This window comes from Lissotriton helveticus, chromosome 11 (genome assembly GCF_964261635.1).
Source record: "Lissotriton helveticus chromosome 11, aLisHel1.1, whole genome shotgun sequence".
Classification (NCBI taxonomy): domain Eukaryota; kingdom Metazoa; phylum Chordata; class Amphibia; order Caudata; family Salamandridae; genus Lissotriton; species Lissotriton helveticus.
This window is the reverse complement of record NC_136072.1, coordinates 5,118,348-5,129,869: the sequence shown is the minus strand read 5'-3', so window position 1 is coordinate 5,129,869 and position 11,522 is coordinate 5,118,348. Positions and strand designations below refer to the sequence as shown.

Below are 11,522 nucleotides of genomic sequence, written 5' to 3'. Positions count from 1 at the left end.
AGGTGCTATAACACACCTCACCACCAGAAGCAAATCCTGTTTTGTTTCCTGTCGGTGGTTTACTTGATGGGAGACGCTGGGGTGAGTGCCGGGCGCTTACCTGCTTCGTTTGTCCTGTGGATCCTCCACTGCTGGGCTCTGGGGGGACTCCCATGGACCGTCGTGGGATTCCTTGGAGTGGGGCTGCTGGGCTTCCCTTTCTCCTCCTGGGCTCGGGTGACCTGTGCTGCTTGGCTTCATGGGTCTTCCTGTTTCGTTTCCTGCCCTGGTCTCTGTTCCCGCTGCTGGATGTGCTGTGGATCGTCAGGATATCCTGCTACTCGTTGTCCTTTCCTGCCTGGTTCCTGGAGTGCAGGTAGGGGTTTGGGGCTGTGAGCGCTGGGCTGTTGTGGGGCGCGCTCCTCCCCTTTGGATTCCCTGTTCTCGCCAGTGCCTCTTTGTTTTGCGGGGGCCCTGGCGTTGGCTCCTGAGTGTGCCTGCGAAGAAGGACGAGTTGTTCTCCCTGCTGCACTGGGGCGGCCGGCGGCGGTGCTTTGCCGACTGTCTTGGCGGCGTCCTCCTGGGTTTGCACGCATGCGCATTGCCCTCTTTTCCGCCCGTCGGCAGTGTTCGGTGTGCCGGGTGCTGGTGTGGGCGGGCGCCCGGGTGGGCTCCGGGCGCTCCGGTTCTTGGGGCCATTTCCTTGATGGGCGGTGCCATGCCTGTTCCTGTTCTCGGTTGTGTGGCTCTGAAGATTTGACATTGCAGAAGCCTGAGCCTTGTGCCTGTGCGGAGACTCCTGGAGCTGCCGGGGATTGCATCCGGGGCCTCTTCCATGCGGAGCCTGCGCTCTTCCGTGGATGTGGATGTGGCCTTGCTGTTGGCGCTGCCGACTTTGGTGCTGGGATTCACGGTTCGTGGCTCGCCTGCCCCTCATCCGCATTGTCCCTTGATGGTGCCTTTTTTACTGGAATGGATGCATTTGACATTTGTACACTATGCTACGTCCTGCCCTCTAATGTTTTTTTCAGGGGTAGTTGCACCGGATGTTTGGCCACAGTTTTTTCTTTTGGTTCAGCTTGGAGCGCTGGTCGTGTGCAATCTCCGTCATGAGGGTGGGTGTTCCTCTCCTGTACCTGCATCTTCCCTTTTTTTTCCGGTGGGGTCCCTCCCCTCTCCTGTGGTGCGTGCCTGGAGGTGTGCCGATGCCTGGATTGGGCGCCTTCTTCTGGAGTCTCTTTCTGTTGTTGGGGCTCTTCTGTTGCTTGGGGTAGGGGTGTGGCGCAGTGGCCTGGGCACCTGACTCCGGTCCACGAGGTTCATGGTTCGATCCCCGGCGCTGGCCGCGGGTTGCTCCAGCGCCATGTGACTCTGGGCTATTGCTTGATTACTCTTCCTGACGCCCACCAGCGCCTTGACGACTATTGCTCATTCTGGATTTCTTTTCCTTTCATGTACTGGGACCGGCTTCATGTCGCCCTTTTGGGATCTGTTGGGGTTTCTGCCTTTCTTCGGATTTTCTTCCCCTGTTGCATCTGGGGGGTCTTCGCTTCCTGCAATTGCGCTGCGGGGCTTGTCCATTTCCAGGGAGCTCTTGATTGTCTTCCTTTCCCATGTTTGGATTGCCGTGGGGTTTCCTAAGAATCTGTGCCCATCGCTTCTCTGGATGTTCTCTTGCACTGGTGGCCTGTTGCCTCTTCTCTGCTGGTGCCTCTTTTGTGTCCTGGGTTCTGTTGCGGGTGTACAAGGACGCGGATCTTTCTCCATGCCCTGGTTTGTGTCCTTGCTTTCTCCGTTATGGGATTTGGCAGACACTTTGCCTATTTCCGTTCCTGTGGACTCTGTGGTGGCCAGTCTTGTGGGTCGTCCTTCCATGGCTGCTGTTCACATTCTGTGGGACGGTGTGGACGAGTGGGTAGTTTCTGCCCTGTGGATGTCTTCTGCCGCTTCTTATCTGGCTGTTCGTTCTGGCATTTTTTGGGGGTACGTTGCCCTGTCTTTGCTGGCCGATTTCGAGTCCCTGTTTTCGTCCATGCAGAAGGGTGCCAGTTGTCCGGAGTTGCTGGAGTCTATGGAGCACCTGGTGGTGTTTCTGTCGGCCATCACCTTTGTTCCTGTATGGTGGGCTTCTGCTGTGTCCTGTGGTTCCTCTGTTGCTGCCCACCGTGTCCTATTACTGCGGGATTGGATGTCGGACGCGGCCCCGCGTTCCTTGGCTTTGCGGCTGCCTTTCTCTGGTGCCCGTCTGTTTGGTGTCTCGCTGGAGGTGTTTCTGCAGTGCTCGCTTCGGCAGCACATATACTATGATTGGTACGATACAGAGAAGATTTGCTTGGCCCCTGCGCAAGGTTGCCTCGCTAATTCGTGGAGCGTTCCTTTAAAGTATACACATGGTCCCTGAGGGGTGCCGGGTCTGGTCCGCGGCGTTCCTGACTGGACCGCCCTTTGGGACGTTCTCGCTGATGCCGCCACCTGGCCTTGTTGTACGGGGTCTGGACTTGTTCGTACGGATGCTCCCGTTCTTGATGGAGGCCCTCCTGATGGTTCTTCCGTTTGTCCTGTCGGGTTGGGTGTTCTCCACGCTCGTCCTCAGGGATGCGTGTCTGCACGTCCCGGTGGCTGTGACGGTTTGGCATTTCCTGCATTCTGCCTGGAGGATCAGCGCTGGCCATTCTGCGTCCTCCCCTTTGGTCTTCGGTCCGCCCCCCGGGTGTTCACCATGGTGGTGGCTCCCTTGGTGGCCCATCTACATCTCCTGGGGGTGTCTGTGTTCCCGTATTTGGGTGTCTGGATGGTTCAGGCTCCGTCCCTGGAGGTTGTGTCTCGCCACCTTCTCTTGTCCGTGTCTGTGCTCAGGGACCACGGGTTTTTGTTCAACTTGCCTGTATGTCGCCTGGAGCCTGCGACCCGGAGGACCTTCATCGGTACATTGTTCGATTCTGTGTTGGGCGGGGTGTTCCTGCCGGACGCCCGGATTCGTCGCCTCCATTCCTTGCTGTGGTGCTTGTTGTCCCGAGCCTCGGCTCCCATCTTTCAGTGGCTGGAGGTTCGTGGCCACATGGCTGCTTCTGTTTTCAGTGGACTCCATGGTTGGAGCGTCAGACCCTGATGCGGGGGTCTAGCCCGGGACCAGGGTTCAATTCCCCGCCTCGGCGGGTCTTGGGCTCAAATTTCCACGGACCTGGAAATTTTTGTTGGGCCTGGGTTCCTCTGCGGCCTCTGCTGTGGCATGTGCAGCGGTGGGTCCCCTTTACTGTCCTGGACTTTGCGGTTCCTGTTCCTAGGTCTCTGGATGTTGTGTCTGCTCTCCGTGGTGGCTGGACCCCTCCCGCCTTTCCGTGGGGATGTTGTTTCGTCTCCCTCCTCCTCTGGTTGTGACCACGGATGCCTGCACCTCGGGCTGGGGCGCGACTCTGGCCCGTTGGGTGGTGCTGGCGCGTTGGCTCCCGTCGGAGTCTCGCAGGTCGTCCAACTGGAGGGAGTTGTTTGCAGTGGAGTGGGCGCTTCGTTATTTTCGTCTTCGTCTGGAAGGTTGCCATGTCATGGTGCGATCGGGCTACGCAGTGACTGTGGCATCTCTGAATCTCACGGGGAGGCCCCACGGTTCTTCCCTGAATCTGGTGGCTTGTTCCATCTCGGCTTGGGCGGAGCTTCTTCTTCTGGCCCTGTCTACTCCACTCATTGGGGGTGTGGTCAATGTGGTGGCGGGCTCCCTGAGTCGGTGGTTTCCCTCATCTCTGTCCCTGTGTTTGGCTCCCGGGCCCTTTCGGAAGCTTTGCCTGGGGTTCGGGACTCCGGCTCTGGTCTTGTTTGCCTCGGGGTCCGATGCCCTGGTGCCCCTGTTCTACTCCGGGTCTCCAGTGGTGTGCACAGGGGGGGTGGATGCCCTGTCTCTCCTTTGGCCTCCCTGGTTTTTCTGTGCCTTTACTCCCTTTCCTTTGTTTCCTGCCTTTCTGCTGACGGTTCTGCGGGAGGGGGCTCAGGTGGTGGCAGTGCTGCCTCGCTGGCCGAGGTGGTCCTGGTTTCCTCTTCTGCTGGGCCTGGCGATGGGGCCTCCTTGGCTTCTGCCCCGTCGCCCCTCTCCTCTGTGATCTCCGTCCCTCTTTCTGGTTCCCCTCTCCTTGGCGGTTTGGGGGTTGGACGGATGTCTCTTGGGACCCGTGGTCTGCCCGACCACTTGCTTTGGTGCTGCGGGCTTCTCGTGGGAAGTCTACTTTGTCTTCCTCTTCGGAGAGCTGGTCTTCTTTTTTGAGGTGGTGTTCCTCCTCTGGTTGTCTTGCTGGGCCTTTGGGCTGCTTTCCGTGCCTTCCGGGTCCCGGATTCCTTCCTTTCTTCCTTCTGATGGCTTGTTGGTTTTCTTGCCTTTTTCGGAATTTCTCTCTTCTCCTTCTGGTCGCTCTTTGGCACCCCCTTGGGGTGTCTCCTTGGTCTTGGGGGTTTTACAGTTTTCCCCTTTTGTCCTTTGGAGTCTGTGGGCCTTGAATTTCTGTCGTGCCTGGTGGCTTTCTGTTCTTTCCTTTGGCCTCGACCGTGCCTTGTACTTTCTGTGGCTCGTTCTGGGGTGTTTCGCTCTTCTGCCTCTCTCTCCGTGTCATTTGGCTTGGCTGGTTTGGCTACGGCTGCTTCCTGGCTCTCTTTGGATCGCTGGTTTCTGGCGGTCTTTGCTCTTGCCTATCTTGGTGCTGGTTTGCCCAGTCCGACGGGTGTCCTGGCGCGTTCCGCTCGGGGCGTGTCTGCCTCCTGGGCTGTTTACCTGGGTGTGTCTCTTAGTGGATTTGTCGGGCTGGGTCCTGGGCCTCCGAGTCCGCATTCGTGCAACCCTATTGGTGGGGTTGTGCCTTGTCTGACCGGACTTGTTTTTGGTCGTGGGGTGTTGCTGGCTGTGGGGATTTTCCCCTCCGCTGTGATTCTGTTGTTTTCTTGCAACTTTGTCTTGCTGCACTCCTTTGTGTCTGGTCTGTGCCTTGTTGTGTGTGGGTTGCCAAAGGCCTGTTTGGGCGTTGCTTTGGTATGCCTCATGTGTGATGACTGGGTCGAGGACGAGGGACGTAGAGGTAATGCTATGATTACGTATGGTAATCCCCATTACTCTTAGTCCTACTCGTCCTCGACCCAGTCATACAACCCGCCCGCCCTCCCTTTCCAGGCCTTTGGTGCTTGGTACATCAGGATTTGCTTCTGGTGGTGAGGTGTGTTATAGCACCTGACAGGAGGGTGGGTGGAGTCTAAAAGCGTTTCCTGTTTTGTTTCCTGTCGTGTGGAATACCTCATGTGTGATGACTGGGTCGAGGACGAGTAGGACTAAGAGTAATGGGGATTACCATACGTAATCATAGCATTCCCTCGCACTGAGACCAGGTAACCCTCCCGCCAATCCCTGGTCAAACACAAACATTAGAGCCCCAGAACCAGCGAAGTCATCGCAGGACCGCACACTTCTTCCGGTGCTGTCCTGAAGCGAGGGGAGCTTTGGATGAGTTTTGTAACAACTCTGAAAAAAGTAACCCTGCGCCTCTCTCCCCCTGACAGCTCACGGCTCTATTACAGTTAAAAAGCAGAACTTGTCTTGTTTTGTTGTTACCCAGAAATGTGTCGTCATTCAGTGTTTTGAGTGGTTTTCACGGCGCTGAAAGCATCTCTTTAATTCGTTTACCACTTGTAGGTACCGCATTATTTGTGCAACTTCTCACCAACGTGACTCAGGGATGGAACAGCAAGCAACGGATACAGGCGCCTCTGGCAGGGGGGTGCGGGGGGGCGAGCTACTTATCAGGAGATGGGAAGCTCCATTGTGGCTCAAAGGAAGCCACTCCCCGAGCCTGGCACCCCTGCAGAGGCCAGGGTGAGGCTATGGGCCTGGCTATGGGGGGTGCAGGAGGGTCCGAGGCCATACAATGGGTCTAGGACCCGCCTCACAGTGCCGGCATCTGGCTGGAGATTGCACAGCTGTGCACACAGCTGCAAACTGACCCCCTGACGCCTGCTGCAGCTAACAGATTCTGTCACTAAATCTGTTTAGTGAAAGAATATAACCAGGGCTCTAAGTGGGATGAAAAAACTGGGGGGTCTCTCAAGGGGGCGTGGCCGATCTAATTAAGGGCGTGGCTTAAAAATACACAAGCTAAAAATTGAGCTTCGCATAGTGTGCTGCCCTCCTTGTATTTTGCTGTTTCTGTCATTGTATCCAGATAAAAGGTACAAGTAACATCATACCTACAAGTCAGGACTATTGGCTTTGTCAATGGTTGTTAGTTGCATACAATAAATAGGCAGCAACCATGGCTTGTGTATAATATTGAAAAAGCTTCCACTTGAAGCCCTGATGACACCAGGACAATGTTGCTGCTCGTGAGATTCAGAAAGAGAAGAGAAATCCAGAGAGAAAATGACTCTTTCAAGGATTCCCTTCCTCCACAACCCTCGGGAAAAAACGGACCGCCTGTGCCAGGGCACAAAACAGAGCCAGATTGAGACCAGTTTTGAGGCCCCCTTAAAACAAACTGCCGGTGCTCAGACCCGGTGACACCCGGCCCACTTCAAGCCCTGCGTATACCTCTCCCAGGCTGCTGTCTCCTGCGCATGGGAGGTGTTTTCTTATCGAGGTTGTTTTACTTCTGAAAGGTGAACAGCCTTTGCCTGCATTTCGCCACCCTCTTCCTCGCCCCCTGATCTAAATGCACAGACGCTCGTGCTTGTGGGCGCGCGCACGAGTGCCCTCAATCCAGAAGTAATGAAACACTCAACAAACTACAAGTCATGCATTAAAGGAGCTTCGCTCTTCGACATGAGCTCGAGAATAAACAGGAGGGCCAGAGGTCACCCACTCCGCCAGAACAGAGGTTTCAACCTATCCTGGGGTTTCTAATCCTAAAGTGTCCTGTTGAGGGCACTTCATGGGCCAGTGAGAACATGAAGTTCCTGTGCACTCATGGAATCTCTAGTCGCCTGCTAGTTCCTAGTTCAGGATGAGAAGTGTGGCTCAATGGTTAGAGCGGCAGACCCTGATGCAGAGGTCTGGCCCAGGACCAGGGTTCAATGGTCTTGGGCTCAAAATTCCACAGACCTGATAATCCTCGCATCGGTGCCTCGTCCAATCATGGAGTCCCACTCTGCAACTCTGGGCAATAGCTTGCTTAATCTCCACAACGGCCCCAACAATGCTAGGATGTCTGGCCTCCACCTTGGGGGTGCCCAGGAGTGGACACCTCACAGGGAAAGCCAGGATGGGTTCCACAGCAGTATTCGTACAAGCGCCTTGAGACCCTTGCGGGTGAGTAGTGCGCTATACAAGTATCAATTTACATATACAGGATTACCCGGTTCAGTATAAAGTCAGCCATCCTCCCAGCCAAAAATTTGTTTTCTGACCATTCTTTTGCTGACCTGTTCCTGGGTTTTCCTTCCAAAGTTCTACAAGTGTAGGGCGCTCTTTCTGTGCCGTGCGCAAATCTTTCCAGGCAGCAACTGGTCTGTTCAGGAGCCTCATCCTCCCTCCCTCTCTCTGGAGAAGAAGCGATGACCTCCATGGCTACTATTGCCCTCCCAGATTCGGCTGTTTGATGAAAACTACCTTGTCCTGGTCTCTGCAAATCAGGGATGATCCCAGCCTCACGCGGAGACTGACGTGCAGCTGGTGCTCTTGTTACCACAGCTGACGCTGTCTGAGCCATAAAGGCTTGTGGTCCTGGCGCCAAGATACGGAAAATCAAATCATTGTCCAAGAGACATCCAGCTCCTTGCTTTTCCCACAGGCATCCATCACGGCCACCTTTCTATTGAACTCTGTCTCAACCCGGGGGAGTCGATATCCAATGCCTTCTCCACTACCTATGTATCCTGGGGGAACATCCATCACAACGCGGTCAAAACACCGCGGTGCTACTACGACGCATCTTTTACAACGCAAGTCATTACCACGACTTGCACTGGAGGGCGCTCTAGACTAAGGAATAGTAGATTTACTATTCCAACACCTTCCCTACTGTACGTAGGCTGGAGTTTGAATAGTAAATCTTACTATTCCTAAGTCCAGCACCCTACAGCGCAAGTCGTGGTAACGACTTGCGCTGTAAAAGATGCGTTGTGATGTAACGCGATCATTTTGATCGCGTTGTAACATTATACAACCTGTATCCTGTCTCGTTGGTCCCAGGGAGTATCTCCTCAGACTTCAGGTACTTCCTCTCAACCAATTGTGAAGAAGGCTCCAGTATCTCTCAAGGTAGGCCCGTTCCTCACACTGATACTAACTTCCTGCACACATCCCATTGTACTAGGATGCAGGTGCTTCCGAGCATCTGGGTCCTTATACCAAAAGTCCATCGCTACTAGGTTGAGCACAACCAGTCCCTCTCGGGTACCTACACCCGCGTGTAATACCATTGCTATCACGGTTGTTGCTGGGTCAAGTTCCTTCTCGTGACAATCTCTCTGGGTGCGTCCCCCCTTGCGGCACTTAGAGCAAACCTCCACCTTGAGCCTCGAAGGGCTTCCTTGTCTTCGCATTGCATGATGCTCCTGCCCAGACACGTAAATATCAAGGGGGGGGAGAGAGAGTGCTATAATGGATTCGTTCTCCCTAGTAGATTATGCATAAACAATAAGAATCCACTCTTACAATGGAAGGGTTTCCCTACAATGGTGGGGAGCCCTCAGTGTTGGTAAAATACCCCTCACACACTAAAAGGACCCTGGGTGTCATGCTTCATCATTAGGGTCTTCGCACCCCTCTACGGGATGCGGCGTGCTGCGACCTACGACTACGCGGGAGCACTTATTTAGATGGCTATGTGTGGTGTTTGTGAGGGTTTTGTTTTTATGTGCGTGAGTGGTGAGGTTATCGACGAGTGATGATTAAAAAGGACCTGGCTCGTGGGGTAAGCTCAAAAAAATGTTAATGGGCCCCCGGGCTGGTACTATTAAAAGGTGAAAAAAGGCGGAGGTGTGGTATGCAGGACAATGTGCATCACCTCCTGTGTGTGTGTGCGTCAACATGTTTCGGAGTCGGGACTCCTTCAGGACGGGGTACACAAATCCCCACCTTACTCACGTTTCTCAACTTAAAATATGATTATTTACAAAAGTGAGATATAGTGCAGGTTTACAATGTACCTACAAGGTTGATGATTTTGTCGCTATTCAGTCGACTTTTATAAGTCAATTACTATGCCTCATGAGCCTCAGAAACGTAGGGGTCCTCGTGCTGGTTGGCTACGAAGCCTGAGAGAATATGCCTCCTGACTGCCCCATACACGGCTCCGCTGCCCGGTCACACCATTGCCATCCCCATGCTTCCTGGGCCCTCCTTGAGTCCTTTGAGGGTTACCCTGGGGCGTATCCTCCAGTTTGGAACCGGTCTGTGGCGAGTTCTTCTCCCCTGGGTTAGAGCTGTGCAGCTCCGGTCGTTTGTGAACTTTGTTACCCAACCACGTATCAGCTAACACCACAAATGTTTTTGGATCCCTCTCTGTCCAATCAGACTGGTATTGCCTAAGGTTGGCAGAGCGCTCTTGTTTGAGTCGCTGTGTGTCAACATCAACTGGTAAAGGGACTGAAAATCTGTGGCTCCGTCCCTCTCACCCACTCATTCCAATCACGCAACACACCATGGGGCAGATTTACAATAACTGGCGCATCCCTGCATATCAGCAGGGATGCGCCAGTTATTGTGCATCACGGCAGACACCTCTTGCACCACCATGGATGCAGCGCACCATGGAGCAAGAAGAGACAGATGCGTGACGCATCTGCTGCTGTAAAGGTGACGCATTACTGGAGTCGCATCGCAAGCGCGACGCAGCTCCACCAAGGCTCGGGGTGCCCCTATCCTTAACATGCTGCGTCAATCCTTACGCCTGCTTCAAGCAGGCGCAGGGTTTTGACGCAGCATGGCCCTAAAAGTGACTGAGTGAAGTCTTGTAGATTTCACTCAGCCACTTTTAGGAGGTGTTCCTGCGCAGGAACGCCCCCCCCACCCTGCGCCGGAACGCCCACATGTGGCGCAGGGCTTTACAACGTGACGGCATCCCCCTGATGCATCACGTTGTAAATACCCCGCAGCATGGCGCAGGCTTTGCACCGCCGTCGCTGCATCACAAAAGTGACGCAACAGCGGCGCAAATGTGGCGTACGGGGCTTGTAAATCTGCCCCCATGAATCCAAGTCTCAAACGGAACACCCTCCACTCTCTCGTAGTAACAGAGTCACTGCAGCTATTGAGATGGATTCAGCCCAAACCTACTAATGACGAGTTCCTTCATCCGCTCATAGGCCGCCTGGTCTGCCACAGGCATCCCCCAGTGACGACTGCCCCTTCCAATGGAGTGCCCGCTTTAAGGCCGCTGCTTTAGAGACATCATTTAAGGCCTCTGCTTTACAAGTGACCTCAAACCTCACAAGCTATTCCCAAATATCCTGACCTTCCTCATACATATGCAAAAGATCTGTTGGGACCTTGGACACAACCCAGATGAAGTTGTCATTGCTGCCATCTTACTTTTCTCTCTCACAATGGCTATTTTTTTCTCAATCCAGCTTTCTTTCACTTTCCTTCTATATTTCCTTCCACTCTGTTTTTCCTCCATTTCTCTTTGTTTCTTTAACAATTTCTCTTCCTGGGCCCTTTCCTCTCGTCTCTGCCTCCTCGTCGCCTCCTCTTCGTGATGAGCTAGTCTTATCTTCTCCCTCTCGAACTCTCTAGCTGTTTCATCTTCCTCAGCCTTAGCTTTCTGAAGTGCCAACGGCAAGTTCAGGGTATACATTAAACCCATCCAAGTGGTTTTCTCTTGGAGGCGGTGACAGCGATACCCCAGAAATTCGATGTGGTTTATACACCTGAGATATTCTAGAAACTAAAGGTGGTTAGTGTCTTGGTGAAACTCTGGAAAATGCATTAGGAGACACACTCGGCGAGTGTCTGAAGCCACATCGCCCTCTTCCTGGGTTCCTACCACGGTTCCCTCTCCAGAGTCAACGACTGTCTCACCCTTTCCCTCAGTACCTCAAACTGGTCCCTAATGAAACTAGCAAGGGCCTCTCTGTCCATGGTGGACACATATGAGTACTTTCAGCTCCACGTCTGTCATTATTCTGGAGTTAGAGGTCACGTGCTTCGGTTCCAGGGCCACACATTCTGTGCATTACTAAAAAGTATAAGTTCACTATTAATGCATGCTATTGTCATCAACGTGGCCCTAACGAACACCCAAGCATCACTCGCCTCTAATGAGCAATGAAGATAAGTTTCTATTTTGTCGCAAACTCTGGTGGGCATTTTTCACTGCTCTCCAACGTTTTCAAATTTTTTTAAAATCGGTGGTTATCAAAGTTGACTCTTTTGCACTACAAAAAAATCATTGGGATGGTGTTTTTTCGAGAGGTTATAAAGAATGTGGCTTTATTTCTTTCCTTCCCTCACTCCTACCTGTTGTTACTCCTTCCTTCCTTCTTCCCTGCTCCTAGTTCTCTTCTCTGTGGCGATTCCTTGAATTTGCTCCGCCAAGTAACTTTTCATTGTTTCCCTCAGATCCTTACCTGTCTAACTC

The 11,522-nt window shown here is 53.5% G+C and overlaps 1 non-coding gene across 1 annotated transcript; it reads left to right on the top strand.

Moving 5' to 3' along the window:
* The first annotated feature begins 2,256 nt into the window (after positions 1-2,256).
* Positions 2,257-2,363, top strand: LOC144793194 (U6 spliceosomal RNA). The gene has a single exon (XR_013602839.1). It is a non-coding gene; the product is annotated as a U6 spliceosomal RNA (small nuclear RNA).
* Positions 2,364-11,522: the final 9,159 nt, after the last annotated feature.